The following is a 5,588-nucleotide window of genomic DNA, read 5'->3' as shown; positions in this document are numbered from 1 at the left end:
TCTTTTTCCATCAGCTTCAGGAGCCTCTTCTAGGGATAGTAGTGCCTGGGCCCACCCGGATCCACCCCTCCCCAAACCCACCCAGACAGATACAGAAGAAAGCAGAAGGCAAGGGTTGGGGGAGCCCCCTTTGACCTGATCTGGAAGGCAGGGCTGTAGGCAGGAGGTGGGCGAGCTGGTGGGGGCTGGGGTCCCCGTGGGCAGGCGAGCCCCCCGACTCTGGCTCCAGCTCCAGGCTGCCGGGCTCTGGCTGAGCAAGTCCTAGTTTGGAGAGCGAGCTGCTGTGGCTGCTCCTCTGCCCCCTCCCCCTCGCCGCCCTCCTCCCCCCGAGCCTGAGACAGCCGTTATGAAAATAACCCAATTGGTAACCGACTGAACTTCCTCTCCCAGCAGTGGCTCCCGGCCCTGCAGTAAGCAGGCAGCCGGTGGGCGGACACACCCACAGACACACACACACACACACACACACACACACACACACACGCACGCGCGCGCGCACGCACCACACACGCAAGAGTCTTGCTTCTTGGCTTTAGCTCCCCAAAGTCCCAGAGCCTGGGTAAGCGACTGCCCAGTAGCCTTCTCTTCACCTGGCGCCCCTTATAGCACAGCCCCTGCCTCAGCTCTGGGGGTGGCGGGGACGGGGGTGGGGGGGTGAGGGGGTAGTGGTCTGGGGAGGAAGAAGTAGTGGAGGTCAGGCCAGCTTCCCTCTCTCCTGGCTACCTAACACCTTCTTACATCCTCTGAACAGGTTTTCTGGGATCTGGGGAAAGCATCTGAGATAGCTAAGCACTGGCTTGACAAAATAACCACAAAAATAAATATCTGTCAAGGGTTTCACAACTTACACTTTTTTACAAGCATTATCAGATAGGAAGCTTATAATTCCCCTTCAAGAGCAGCATTCTAGTCCTAGCTGAACAACAGGACACCCAGAGGGTCGTGGAGGCAAGTGACTACCTATAACTCAAAAGTGGCTGAGCTGGGATTCCTGACTCTGTGTCTCCCAGTCCTGCTGAGGGGTCCTGTCAGAGCTGCCCTGGCTTGTATTCAGGAGAGACCAGCCCATGTCACACCCAGAATGCCTTCCTCCTTATGCTCCTGGCTCCCTAGGGACTAGAGTGGCAACTCTCAAACTTCCTGGTCCTAGGAGCCCCTTACACCCTTAAAAATTAAAAAGATCCCAAGAAGGTTTTGTTTATGCAGGTTATAGCTACTCATATTTACCATATTAAACATTAAAACTGAGAAATGTTTAAAATATTTATTAATTTGTTTAAAAACAATAAGCCCATTACACGTTAATATAAATCACATACTTTTATGAAAAATAAACTATATTTTCTAAAACAAAAAAATTAGCAAGAAGGGTGGCAAGTTTTAAGTTTTGTGAATCTCTTTAATGGCTGCCTCAATAGAAGACAGCTAGGTTTTCATGACTCCCTTTGCCAGACAATCTGTTGCGATATGTTCTGAAATACATGAAGAAAATTCTGCCTCACGCTGACAAGTAGTTAGAAAAGGAAGGAGTATTTTACTAGCTTGTTCAGGCAATTACAGGTAATCTTCTTTGCTACTATACCAAAATATGACACGTGGTACTTTCTTAAAGGTTAGTGGCTATGTGGAATGTGAAACTATACCAATGAACTTTTCACTGGTCCATCTTGCATTCTGAATCTTGTAACAACAAGTATTGGTCTTTGGAAAATATTGGTTTACTGAGTTATGCAGATCTTCCAAGTGTTGACACATTTCATTATACAGTATCAAAGAAATCACACTTGCTAACATTACTACCAATCTCATTAGAAAACTCCTTAAGTCTTGGGAAGTTGTCAGCCTCTAGATAGTGGATACAAGGTTTCCAAAATTCTAATTTTCCCTTGCAAGCTCAAATTTTATTATCAATACTAAACACTGATACCATTTTTGATCTGACAAGCTCATTTCATTCATTTCGAAAAGATGTCTACCAAATAGCCAAGCTGAAAGTTTTGTCTGCCAGGTGTTCTTTCAAGTTAAAATAGTATTCCTTAAAAAAAGTGACTAGTACAGCTTGTAACCCACAAAAGTGCTTTTCAAGATATCCACCATGGTTTAAAGTGCCTTATCTATGTTTCACAATTCTTCACAGAATATTTAAAAAGACACACACTCGAGGGTCTGGGCTTAATGAAATTAATACTTTTATTGTATTTTTGCCACTGTTGTGAGTATGGAGTCAGGAGCACAGTGGCTAACAGTTCATGTTGGGGCCGCTGCCTTGATCTGTGCTGAGGTTCCAGCAGTTTCACTCACCATTGCTTTGGCACAATCAGTACAAATGTTAACACGGTGAAAAGGGCCTGAACCAGGGCAGCTCTGAAAGTACTATTATGAAAATAGTTTTGACCTCACCAATCCTCTGAGAGTCCAGCCTCACCTCCCCCAGACCATACTTTGGGAACCACTAATTCAGAATGAATTCCAAATCGTCCAGTCTGGCAAATGTGGCTTCTGCGGTGTGGCACTAACTTGGCCTCCTATGCCTTGACACAAACCCTTGGTTCTAACCAACCCAAGCTATTCTCTGGCCCCCAATCTGGCTGTGCCTGAGCTCACTGCTGTGTCCCTGCGCATGGCCTACCTTCTGCCTGGAATATTGGCCTCCTTCCCCACTCTATATCAAAATCCCACCTGCTCATAGCTGCCTTGGCCAAGAATACACTCCTCTCACTGATAGCTTCACACCACCCCCACCCACGTGGCTCCTCCGCCACTAGACCCCTGGAAGTCCTGATTCTTTCAAATCCATACACTTCATTCCTCTCACTCACCGAACCACAAGCTCCTATGGGGCAGGGACCAGGTCCAGTGTATCTGGGCATGCCCAGCTCAGTGCTAGCACTGAGTCTGTGTTTACTGCGATCAGCTCAGGAGGAAGGAACAGGGAATTCCGTGGAGGAGGGGCCAGAGCCATAAGGGAAGAGAAGGGCTTCCTCCACTTTGGGTACTGCACCTAAGGGCTGACCACAAGGCCCAGACTGCCCAGACCACTTCTCTTTGCTGGGCACAAGGGGATGGCAACAGCCTTTGTTTTTTCAGTTACCTTCCTCTCTTCTCCAAAAGATCCAAAGAGTTACAACTAAGGTCCCAACTGAGGTGCCATTGCCATTGCCACTCCATGTTCTCTATGCCTTTCCTTTTGAACCTGGACCGCAGGATCTGGCGACATGAAGTCACGAGGGGAGGGTGGTGAGAAAGTGGGGGCTGCATCAGATGTGTGGGGGCTGGGCCAGGACCCTAGCTCTGAGCTCCTTGCTGAAACATCCCCAGTCTCCCTTTCATGTTCTGAGTAGCTGTCTCAGGGTCTGGCTCCTGGTAAGCCCTAGAGAATTATTTGTGGAAAGAGTAACTCATTCCTTTAGAGCCTCTCCTCCACGTCATCCTCCCACTGCCACTAGAATTCATTCTAAAGTGTCCCCTTACCCTAGATTGGCTCTCTACGGTCAGCTGAGCAAAATGCAAAGACCTGGGCCTGGCAGTCAACAGGCCTCTCAGCATCCTCCCCCATCTCCCTTTCATACTTTTTATATTTTATTTGACAAATAAAATGGCACAGTCTCTGTGCCAGACACTGTACTAAGAGTTTTATAAATATTAACTCATTTAATTTCATAAATATAGTATTATTATCCCCACTTTCTGGATGAGGAAACTGAGGCATAAAGACATAAAATAACTTGCCTGCAGTCATGCAGCTAGTAAGTGGCAGAGCTGAGATTCCAACCCAGGAGCCTGCTCCAGGCCTGAGCTCTCACCCCCCCCCACTCTCAATCTCTAGCTGCTTCTGTCAAACAAAGCACTGTTGGTCTCCTGGTGCCTGCACATTTGGCACCCGGTTGTCTCTCTACCTGGAACACCATTCCCCTCTTCTGCTTAGTGAACTTGCCTTCATCTATTTCCTCTCGAGAATTGGCTCAGACATCAGCTCTGCTGTAAAGTTCTACCCAGCCCCCTTTCCCAAAGGGTTAGCTGCTCCCACGCTCTGGCTCCTGGCTCTCTGTTATTCTGGGCCATCAGCGCTGGTTTACAAGTCTGTATCTTCCACTAGACTGTGAGGCTCCCCCCTCCACCCCACTAAGCCCGTCCCTGCTCCTAATTGCATCCCCAGGGTCTAGAAGTGCCGGAAGCAGTTTAAAGAGTGAATGGAGGGAAAAGTAAATGGTTTCCACTCAGCCGCATGGATCAAGCTGAGCAAAAGACTTCAGGACGGCACAGTGACCCAGCAGCTGGCTAGCTCCTAAGGCCTTCCTGCCAGCAGCGGGTACACCAGGTGCACAAGTTGCTGTTTTGGGCTGAGTTCTTGTGTCTCAGAGGCACATAGTGAAACTGATTCCTGATGGAAGGCCGGATATGTCTCCCTATGAGTCTCCCAACCCCCTGCTGGGAGTGTTACAAACCCTCTGCTGGCCCCCTCTTCTCTTGGGACCAGTCCCTCTTGTTGCCTTCTCCTGTGTCTGTAGTGGGCTCCCACTCCTCATCTGCCAGGAGCAGTATTCCTCCTCACCCTTCATTCAAAACTTAACTCCCCCTCTGAAACTTCTGCTGATGTTGCTCCCTCCTCCATCTCCTAGAAGAACTCACAATCAGCTGTCAGCCCCTGGGGCTCCACCTGGCCCCCAAAGCTCCCATTCACCCTGCACAAGGGTTTTTCCTGCCTTTGAGGCAGAAACTGTGCCTCAAATTTCTGAGTGGTCTTTTCTGAGGATTTGGACTCTAAGGTCCACAGGGATTCTGCCTCTGATCATCTTCAGTGGTCCCCAACCTTTTTGGCACCAGGGACTGGTGCTCCCATGAGAACCTAATGCCTGCTGGTCTGAGGTGGAGCTGAGGTGGAGATGCTAGCGCTGGGGAGCGGCTGCAAATACTGATGACGCTTCCTCGCTCTCAGCTCACTCTCACTCGCCTGCTGCTCACCTCCTGCTGTGTCGCCCCCATCTCTAACAGGCCACAGACCTACAGGTCCACGGCTTGGGGGTTGGGGACTCCTGACCTATCTGACCTCAAGCCAAGTCTCTTACTCTGAGCCTCGATTTCCTCATCTGATAAATGGGGGTAACACCTACCTTGTCTCTCTTGTGGGACTGTTGCAAGCTTGAAAAAGTGTTTGTGCATAACCAATTTCTCAGTTTACCAAAACTTTGAAGAAAGAAAATAACTCCAGAGACCTAAAAATTAGGACCACCAGTTTGGGGTGCAATCTGGCAACTACCTAAGCTGAAGATATTACCACCCTGTCTATAACCGAGCACTGATGGAGAGAAAACACAAGGAGACGTGAAGGATCGCTTGCAAGGGCAAAAAAACTGCCAAGGACCTAAATGTCCATCAACAGGATATTAAGCAAATAAGCTGCTGGGCAATTACAAAAGGGAATAGTAGATGGCAGTTAAAAGAGTTCACTAATGCTGTTTCAAGATGATTAAACGTCCAAAACAATATATAGAGAAAAACCTAAACTCAAGATATGCACAGTACACCATTCAAATCAAGAGCGAAACACATACAAAACAGTACTATATGTTGCTATGGATGCATATCTA

The 5,588-nt window shown here is 48.3% G+C and overlaps 1 protein-coding gene across 1 annotated transcript in view; it reads right to left on the bottom strand.

The window, feature by feature from the left end:
• DGKZ (diacylglycerol kinase zeta) overlaps window positions 1–5,588 on the bottom strand; it is a 30,314-nt gene that overhangs the window by 17,801 nt on the left and 6,925 nt on the right. The window contains exon 2 of the mRNA XM_025044083.1: window positions 136–261. The gene's annotated coding sequence lies outside the window, so the exon portion shown is untranslated. The remainder of the gene's footprint in view (window positions 1–135; window positions 262–5,588) is intronic.

This window comes from Pteropus alecto, unplaced genomic scaffold (genome assembly GCF_000325575.1).
Source record: "Pteropus alecto unplaced genomic scaffold, ASM32557v1 scaffold71, whole genome shotgun sequence".
NCBI classification, from domain to species: domain Eukaryota; kingdom Metazoa; phylum Chordata; class Mammalia; order Chiroptera; family Pteropodidae; genus Pteropus; species Pteropus alecto.
The sequence above is the reverse complement of the archived record's forward strand: the minus strand, read 5'-3'. Positions and strand labels throughout refer to the sequence as shown.